This window comes from Sapajus apella, unplaced genomic scaffold, assembly GCF_009761245.1.
Source record: "Sapajus apella isolate SASKATOON/1434 unplaced genomic scaffold, GSC_monkey_1.0 scaffold6, whole genome shotgun sequence".
In the NCBI taxonomy this organism is placed as follows: Eukaryota; Metazoa; Chordata; class Mammalia; order Primates; family Cebidae; genus Sapajus; species Sapajus apella.
Window position 1 is genome coordinate 12,086,961 of NW_022436946.1, and position 10,630 is coordinate 12,097,590.

Below are 10,630 nucleotides of genomic sequence, written 5' to 3' on the forward strand. Positions count from 1 at the left end.
ACTTTCTGTCCTGGAAAATGTCATTCTTCAAGTCACCTGAGTGGGTCCTGAAGTCCTGTCATTGCTTTGCTAAGTCCTTTCTCCAGCCATTGGTAGACTTGACAGAGAATCAGGTAGACCTATTTTCCCCCACGTTTCTCCCAACATTTACTGGCTTTAGCGGATATGTTCTCCAGTATTGATCCAGCCCAAAGCCTGGAGAGCTTAGGGAATGGGAATGATAGACAGCTGTTCGGAGCCTCTCTTCTCCCCCTTTCCCCAGCACTGCTCTCGGCTATGATTTCTCAATAGCACCTTCCTTCTGTGAACTTTCTGTTCACATGATATGTATGAACCTGCACAGTCTCGCTTCACAGTATCTGCCTGGATCAGTAAAGAATTTAAAAATAGTATGCTCCAAGCAAGACTTATAATCTCATTGCTTCACATTATCAGACCAAACACAGAACTGGGTTCTGGGAGATACTCTGCGGCTTGATATTTACCCCTTCAGCCTGAAATTACAAGAAGGGCTATTTTCAAAATCCATTTTGTCAGACTTCTGGGTAGGGTTTTCAAAGTTAGAGCAGAACAACTGAGCCTGAAAAGGAGCCAATAAATTCAGAATGAAATGAACAGTGGAGCTCAGAAAAATATGGTCTCATGAGATTGAGGACAGAGTAAGAACATGGTCTGAGAGTTGTCTCTAGAATAAAGATACTACTGGCTAATGATGACAGGGATAGAAAATGGGCAACGTTTCCAAATAACTCAGCATGAGGCCAGATCCGCCCGACGTTCTGCTGACAAATTTCATGTGGCAGTGACTGCACCCTTTGCAGCTCAGCCCCGCTCCTCCTTGTCCAGGCTCCTCCTTGGAAAGGCTTCTCTCTGTCACATGTCACCTCACAGCTCCTCACTCAGGCTGGCCTTAGCCTTCTAAATACCCAGCCAAGTCCTACCTTTGCTCTTCATTGCTTTTTGCTTTTATTTGTGTTTTGAAATTAATTTTTCCATGGAGGCAGTTACTGAAGATACTTTACAGAAAAATAAGACATAAAATCTCATATGCCACAGGGAATTTTGATGGGTGAGCCCTTCTTCCCTCTTCATTCCTTCTTTTTATCCCCATATCTGTTTTCGACCAGGTATACTTGTGAGCCTCCTTTCTGTAACTCAAGGCGGACGAAAGAGATTTTCTGGAATAGCAGTTGATTGGAAGAGATGAGAATAAGATTTCTGTTTTCTCTAATTCTGAGGTGAAGCACAAATGACAGTACTATTTCCTTGTGAGACTTAAGTTTCTAGCAATGGGCAATGGTCAGTCTTGAAGAGACCTGGTGGGGGTCCGGGGGTAAGCGTAGCAGCCTTGGGCCGTGTAACCCACGTGTCACAGAGTGAGGGATTTGGTGTGTGGCAGGGATTTCTGAACTGGGTGGAGAGTTGGCCTTGATGACTTTTAGTATTCAGTATACTTTTAGCATTTAGTATCCTTCTAATATTATCCCTTGATATTGAATTTTCTTAGTAATATCATAGTTTATTTTATTAAAAACACATTATCATAAGGTAATACTTCCATTACATGTGGGTGTTCTTTTTTTTTTTTGCAACAATGTCAAACAGATTTTAAATAACTGATCTAAAATGTGGATTGATTTAAGGCAGAATTTAAAAAGAATCAATTTACTTGGGACTAGCAACAGAAACTTCTCTCATTTAGAACAACTTCTAGCAAATATGTAGGCAAGTTAGCAAAATGACAGCCAAGAAAACTGGCCTGGCACAACGAACACTGACAGTAACCCTCCCAGGTACGTGGTGTGGTCCACACAGCACAGCTTCCTTTACATTCCGTGTGGTTGCAGTCTCTGTTCTGAGCAAATGATGGCTTCTTACTGCTCATTGTTAAGGGCTGGAGCAGGTTTCTAGAAAAGGCCATGGAGAATGAGTGAAGAAATTCCAGTGCCCACCATATAGTTCCTACCACTGCAAAGGAAGCTCTGTGCAAATCCTCTGCTGAGCTATATATGCTGCAGAGAAATGGTTTCCAAGGCATGACCATGGACTCCGGCAGGTCTAGTCCAACCAATTGACATTCATCTGGGGTAAAATGAGATAAAAGACTGTGTTACCTGCTTTTTGCCAGCTAAAACTAACTCTCCTTTCCCTGACGAAAAGCTGTTCAGGCTTTATGTTAGCCTTTTGGAGCTGAACAGACTCCATCTTGGCTTCTGCCTTTTAGTAACCTTCTCCCCATCAAGTATGTAACTACAGTATAAAGCAAGGTCAGGACAACTCTGGGCACCCAGAAATGACTTTGTTGATAAGAGGCCGAGTACAGTGGTATCAGCCGAGTCTGGAAATGCAGCTGCAGTGAGCCCCAGAGCCCGCCTTATCTATAAGTTGTATGTCTTTCATGACAGCTGTTCTCCTCACACCTGGCACTGTTTTATTTCTTATGTATCAGTTTTTTCTCTTTAACTTTTTGCTTCCTCTGCCTTTGTGAAAACTTTGTTTCAGCTAGGTCCCCCCTTCCTGTTAAAACTAGTGCATAAAAGACCACCTTTTTCTTCGGGGCTGAGAGAATTTTGGGCATTAGCTACTCTCTGTCGCCAGCTTAATAAAGGACTCATAATTAATTCTCAGAGTGTGACACATTCCTTGACTCGCTCGGGTACAACAACACAAGGCAGTGATATTATTTCTTAGGGTTAATCTGATCAATTTATAAAATTAATTCAATTTGTTCCAATTGGGTTCTTCCCATCTTTAGATGTGAATTGCCCTTTCATTTAAGAAACAATATAAGTATAAATGACAGTGTCTGTCATTCATTTGTTTGTAATGCCAATACTTGACAAAAGAAATCCTGCCATTCTTTAAAGTTTTTACTGTTCATTTGTTTTTAACTTCCACTAGCCTGGGTATTGTTGTAGAGGCAGATGCCAACCAGGCTTTTGTGAAACAAAGGCTCACCATCCTACTGGCCCCAAGCCCTGCTGATCCCGACAACTTGTATGAAGTCCTTCTAAGGCCTTTAGTGCTTTGTTAAAAAAAGGAAAAAGAAAAAAAGTAATAATTGAGTTATGATCACATCTCCTTCGTGTTCCCCAAACATTATTTCCAGTTAACTGCATTTTTCAGTGTTTTTCATCTTGGGAAGCAAAAAGGTTGGCTCTTCTTGGGCTTATGCAGGGAGCTAAGCTGATGAGAAAAGTGGAGGCCAAGAAGCAATTGAAGCAGTGTCGCCGTCCACAACTGCATTCTCAGGGTCCACATGAAAGAAGTCATGAGTTGGAAGGGTCTGGCACTCATTCCAGATGAAACAAGGAGTGGCCCCTTGGGAGTGGGACCTTCAGCATCATTTCATGGGCGTGTCTGGCTGAATGAGGTTGGCTCACTCACCCCAGTGCTGGGAATTATCTCTTACACACGACAGGCTTTACCCGTCTGATGGCTCAGAGAGCCGTGGGCAATTGCTAAGGACCTGGGTGTAACCATCAGCACCAAGCCTGCTATGAGAAAACCTGAAAGAAGACCAAGCAAAGCCGGAGCAGGAAGAACCAGAATATCACTTTTGCACCATGGTGTGGGAGACTGAGAGATTTAGGTTGCCTCTTGGGGGATACTTTTTGGACACTTTCTCTGCAGCTCAAAAGAACTCGAGCACTAAGGGATTTTTTGCTTGACACTGCCTTGCCTAGAAGGCTTTGGTGTGTGGGGAAGATTGGAGTCTGTTAAGTGCCATTGTGTTCTAATGTAATTGCTGTAATTACTTGGGCTCAAGGATAAACCAATGAGCCTGGGTAGTGGTGGTGGTAGGGTGATATGACTTCCCCTTAAGTGAGTGGCACTCTCAGTATCTGCTCTTTGGAGGCATAGGGGTAGGAGGCAAATAGAGAAGAATTTATTTACTCAGCTCCTTTTCCCATTGGTTACATATCGCTCCTGTGGGACTAATGACATTAATTCTCCAGAACTTCTGGGTTGTGATTACATGAGTTCCCTGAGAAGCTCTCAGGTGATATGTGCCTCAGTATCAACAGGAAAGCCAGGGCAGGTAGCAAAAGTATGTGGCACGGGCATGAGACAGGTGCTATTGGGCGTGACTGTATGAAGTCGTTCAGATTAAGTGGAAAAAGCCAAAGACCTCAGGAGGGTGAGGCCAAAAGGACCTGATGTGGCGCTAAGGAGTATTGGATGCAGTCCACCCCGTGCAACACTCAGATCTGCTTGCATTGTCTAGTATTTCTAACACCGCAATGAAAATATGGGGTTGCCTTTAAAATATTTATTTTTATTTTTTTAGTGACAGGTCTCATTTGGTCACCCTGGCTAGAGTGCAATGGTGCGATCATGGTTCACTGCAGCCTCAAACTCCTGGGCTCAAGCCATCCTCTCACTTCACTTCCTGAGTAGCTAGGACTATGGATGTGTACCATTACACCCACTTAAGCCTCCATTTTTATAAGAACAAGACATTCTCATTTATTCCTTAAGAGAAAAAGTATAAGTTCAATGTCACAGAGTTGATTGCAAAGTGTAGCCAGCCACATCCCTAAGAAGACCAAAGCAAGAAGATCAGTGAAGTAAATTACAGTTCCTAAAGTTGTGGCTGGTCCTGTGACCACAATGATATTTTCATCCTCTTCCTGCCTCACCATCCATTCTAGAGTTCCCTTTTACTCAACCATCACTGAACTGGCCTGGAGGATTTGCCTGATGGTTGACTCAGATTCTTATCATCAAGGTATCTAGGCCTCTAGGTTGCCTTGCTTTTACCCGGCTATGGTACTTGCAATAGCCCATTTATCATTCTCACTGGGCATGGCATTCCCAAGAGATGCCCCAGTGTATCACCTGGATTCTAGACATATTCTTCCCTGCCCCATTGTGTAGGAAAAAAACTGCTAGAACTTCATGTGAATCAGGGTGAATTCCTTCCATGCCTGTATAACTCCTTTCCATGTTTGCTGGTCTACTGCAAATGACTTGGTAGTAGTTGTAGCTCCGAGTTCAAGGGAACCCTTATTGTGTACTTTGGCTAAAGTTTTTCCCCAAAGAACTGAGACTTCTAACCTGGCAGTGCCAAAGTTTGCAAGGAAGGGAAGCATAGATTCTATAAACAGGATACCAAGAGGGATGGGGAGAAGTTCCATTTCTACTGGCAGGACTAGGGTTCAGGCCCCAGGCATTTAAGCTATGGCGGATGTAGTACTCCATATCTATCCATAGCTCAGTGTGTCTACCACATTCTAGAGGCAAGTATCCCAGAAACATGGGGTTTGGAGCCTAATCTGGCTCCTTACCTAATAGACACTCATTCTGTTAAACCAAATGCCTCTGAATGAGGGGGCATGTGATTAGAATTGCAGATGCTGTGGTCGTGTCATTTTTTGGGTACCTCCACTGCTGTTAAAAAGGTTCCTTGATCTAAGGCAATTTTGTACAGGTACGAAGTCAATAGTTGAGGCATTCTATAAGGCCTTGGTTCATGGTGTTTATAGAGAGGTTCTACAGTTGGAGAAGGAAAGTTTGTATCAGAAATTGATAGCAATTCTGGTAAAAACTGTTAGGTTTGGAATTAGAGTTTACCTTACTTTCAAAGGTAATAAGTTAACCTGTTACTATTTTATGGATTCTGGCAGAAGATATAAGACTGTTAGATCAGAGACTAAGACTTTCTACTCCCAGCACAGCAAGCAGCATGATATACGTCAGCTCCCCTGTCTCCATGGCATGTGGAAGTATGATAGAGGGCACAGATAGATGTAGTAAGTTTGTATCACAGCTGGGGAATATTCAGCTTGGGGAACCATTCTTTTATAGCATGCAATAAACAAACCTTCTCTTTGTCTTGAAGGGAGCTATTACCCCATCTTTCAAGGCTGATGACTGCAAACACAACCTTAATAAATGACCTGGCAAGAGCTGTGAGGGCTGTAGTTTTAAGATGTATTTTTTTCCTATTATCTCATGTTTAAGTCCTAAAGCTTTATGATGCTTTCTTTTTTTTTTTTTTTTTTTGGACGGGGTTTCGCTCTCATTACCCAGGCTGGAGTGCAATGGCGCGATCTCAGCTCACCGCAACCTCCGCCTCCTGGGTTCAGGCAATTCTCCTGCCTCAGCCTCCTGAGTAGCTGGGATTACAGGCACGTGCCACCGTGCCCAGCTAATTTTTTGTAGTTTTAGTAGAGACGGGGTTTCACCGTGTTGACCAGGATGGTCTCGATCTCTTGACCTCGTGATCCACCCGCCTCGGCCTCCCAAAGTGCTGGGATTACAGGCGTGAGCCACCGCGCCCGGCTATGATGCTTTCTATAACAACACAATCTTTCTTCCAGTCACTCTCAAGCTATCATACACGGCCCTAGCTTTGCTGCTGTTTGTTTCTGTACGAGTCAATAGGAAGGGAATGAAACAGTATAGCGGACTACTGGGGGAAAATCATTCGGTCTCATTCTATTCTCCCCCAAATGCGTCAAACTATAGTCACTCAAAAGTTACAATAACAATAGATAAATAAGTCATATTTGCATAATGCTCAAACACTTGTATAAAGACTTTCTCCTTTCTCTCAAACCAACCCTGTGGGGCAGACAATATCGTTTCCACCATTTCCTTAACAAAAACTGTTTTAATAAGTTGAGATACCTCTCTCTCTCCTTGCTTACCCTTTTTAAAAACTGCATTTAAGCATTTCATGATGTTTCTGTCTTACATTAGCAGGTGTGTAAACACTAGGGGATAGAAGTGTAACTTATTTACTATTTCTGGCCATGAAATGGAAAAACATTAAACAGATTGGCAATGGCAAGCACTGGGAAAGTGTGGGGAAAATGCTCTCTTGTATACTACTGGTGTGAATATCATAGAAACAGAATTTTGAGTATTCATTAAAACAAAAACAAAATAACCTTTTCTGTAATATCTGTTCTTTTATGAATCAACTATAAAGAAAACTCTCATTTGACAGAATGAAACACGGAGAAGAAGGTTTCCAGGTGCCCAGAGAAGGGCAGAGCAGCACTTATAGTCTCAGAGAATGGGGATCTGTCTCTATGGCAAGCCATAGAAAAATGCGTATTGAAATATGATACTATATTATCATGCTATATAGCAATTAAAAAGAGGTAGATCAATGCATTATATGGCAAGTCTCCAAGACAAAATGCTGAGTGAAAAATAAGCAAGTTATTGGATAACGGGTAAAATGTGTTGTATACATACATACATATATGTACTATATATATATTTAAAAATCTATAACTTTTTCATATATAGACATTTTAATGTATGCAACAATATATTTACATCTATATTTGTATTCATATATTTATATATGACATATGCTGTATATAAGTATATATTACATAATAAATATTATAATATAAATATTGTCTGTAAATATATAAAAATATGTTTGGAGGAATATCCAAACAACTGAAAACAATGGTTAAATCTATGAAAAGGAATAAGATTAAGAAAAGTCAGCAAGAAGGCATTTTATATAGTTTAAATTGTTTACATTTATGTGTTGACATTTAAAAATAATTCATTTATTCATACTCTTTACAGTGATGCATATTCACATATTACTTGTGAACTTAAAATAACAAGAACTACCAGGAGATTCTCTTCCTTCACTGGAGAGAGTGGAGAGGCGTGATCGCATGTGTTGCCCTCTTTAACTCCCATCAGTCCTGGTTCCACTGTGGTCAGCCCATCCTCACAGGGCGCTTTAATGTTGGCCGACCCGGCAAAGTCACACTGGCTCTCTTGTGCTCCAGCCTCACACGACACTGTCCTCAGGATCTTGAACAAAGTGGCAGGGGGCAGTTGCTCTTGCTACATGCTTCTCAGCAAAGACTAACTTCTGTGGTTAAAAGTACATCCAGCATGCATTCTAGTTTATCTTGGATACTCTCTGGGAGTCTGTTGATGTGGGTCTTGAAACAGCAATGCCAAAAAAATTGACTCCTGCTAGTGAAGGACGCTGAGTCTCAGCTCTCCTTTTGCCATCTCTTTGGGTTACCAGTGGCATGAGACTAGAGATGTATGACTGGGATAATTTGGATAAGGCTCTAACCCAAATTGTCTTCAATTCTCCTGCTGATACACTCTCAGGAATCTGCCTGTTAAGTGGCTGGTTTGAAGCTGTGGTCATTATTGGCAGAGTTTTGATACTATAAAGGCCCCTGAACCATTCTGGGACTATAGCTCAGGCAAAATTTTCAGTTACTCTTACAAAAATAATATTCAGGCCGGGCGCGGTGGCTCAAGCCTGTAATCCCAGCACTTTGGGAGGCCGAGGCGGGTGGATCACGAGGTCAAGAGATCGAGACCATCCTGGTCAACATGGTGAAACCCCGTCTCTACTAAAAATACAAAAAACTAGCTGGGCATGGTGGTGCGTGCCTGTAATCCCAGCTACTCAGGAGGCTCAGGCAGGAGAATTGCCTGAACCCAGGAGGCAGAGGTTGCGGTGAGCCGAGATCGCGCCATTGCACTCCAGCCTGGGTAACGTGAGTGAAACTCCGTCTCAAAAAAAAAACCCAAAAAACAAAATAATAATAATAATAATATTCATCCTTCAATAATGACAGTTTGTCATTTTTTTTTTCTTGAGATGGAGTCTTGCTCTGTCACCCAGGCTGGAGTGCAATGGCACGATCTTGGCTCACTGCCATCTCTGCCTCCTAGGTTCAAGTGATTCTCCAGCCTCAGCCTCCTGAGTAGCTGGGATTATAGGCACATGCTACCACGCCCAGCTAGCTTTTTGTATTTTTAGTAGAGACAAGGTTTTACCATGTTGGCCAGGCTGGTCTCGAACTTCTGACCTTGTGATCCAGCTGCCTCGGCCTCCCAAAGTGCTGGGATTACAGGCATGAGCCACTGTTCCCCGCCCGGTTTGTCATTTTGAATGAAAACCGTATCAGGTCTCCTGATAGTCTTCCAACGAATTCTTTTTTATGGACCATGTCTAAGTATATTATTGTTAATGAATCCATACTGTATAGAGTCAAAACAATGTAATAACTACCTTCTTCAATGATTTCATTTTCCTATAAAAGGCATCCTTTATCAATAAATAACTCATATTAATAGCTTGTATCCCTTAGGCAGGTTTTCAAATTATCATTTAAGCATTTAGATACTTGTCAGTTTGGTACCATAAAGTAAAAATAACAACATTCCAAACTCAGAGTTGAGGTGGGACAATAAATTCCAGGTTATAATGGAGGTGATGGCTTAGGCTGTCAGCATCCAATGCTATCTTTCCTGATAGTAGCCTTCTCTGTACTTAGCAAAAGAATCTCTCATTGCCTGTGTGGTGACTGAGTCATAGGAGGTTTGCAAATCCATGGTGCACTGCTTGCCACCTCCATCAGCTGGTGTCCGTGCAGTCACTGCTAGTTGATTGTCGTGCTCTTTCCAGCTGAGCTATATATGCTACCAGAATCCTTCCCAGAGGATGCTCCAAGGAAGCCACCAACCATTGGTGTCAGAACATGAGGCTCATTTTGTAATAGGTTTATCCTATAGGGATAATGTCCCATTGTCCTATCATATTATGGGCTGAATTGCATCTCTCAAGAAAATTCAACTGTTGAAGTCCTAAGCCCTAGTGCTTTGGAAAATAATTGCATTTGGAAATAGGGCCCTTAAAGAGTAATTAGAATGAAATCATTAAAGTGGTCCCTAATCCCATATGATTGGTGTCTTTATAAGAAGGAATCTGGATACAGAAATATAAAGGGGGAATGCTTTGTGAAGACACAGGGAGAAGACAGACATCTACCCTGAAGGAGGGAGGCCTAGAGCAGACCTTTCCTCCACAGCCCTCAGACACCTTGATCTCAGGCTTCCAGCCTCTAAGCTATGAGAAAATAAATTCCTGTTTTTTAAGCCACCCAATCCCTGGCACTTTGCTACTACAGTCAACCAGACTAATGTAAGTCTCACAAACTGGACAGAAGTAGAGGTAAAACTGAAAGTGATTCAGAAACTTCTTGATTTCTATGATAAAAGAAAGAAATCCTTTGCAATTTGCTTATATGCACACTCATGATATTATTCCTCTGTATTGAACTATAAGCTATTGATAATCCCCACTGTTATCTGGCTTGTTGTAAATTCCACTACCATAGAGTAAAGCTGCTGTAAAAAGGAACAAAGTTTCATGCACTTTAGGGAATACTAGAACAGATCTGGAAGGCAGAAATTGAATTTGTATAGTGAATCTAAAAATATAAAATCGCTCCGTGGTAGCCAGAATAATGGCCCCCAAAGATGCCCATCCTAAACCTCAGAATGTGATTACATTACATCACATGGCAAAGAGGAATGAAGGTTGGAGTTGGTATTAAAGTTGCTGATCAGCTGACCTTAAAATAGAGAGATTAACCCAGTTTATATGGGTGGTTCCAGTGTAATTACAGGGGTCCTTTAAAATAGGAAGAGGTAGGCAGAAGAGGCAGTTGAGGTGATGAACTATGAAAAAGCTCAACTCACCACTGCTGGCTTTAGAGATGGAGGAAGGGTCCATCAGCCATGGAATACAGGTGGCCTCCAGAAGCTGGAAAAGGCAAGGGAATGGATTCTTTTCTGTACCCTCTTAATAGGCATGCAGCCATGCCCACTCCTT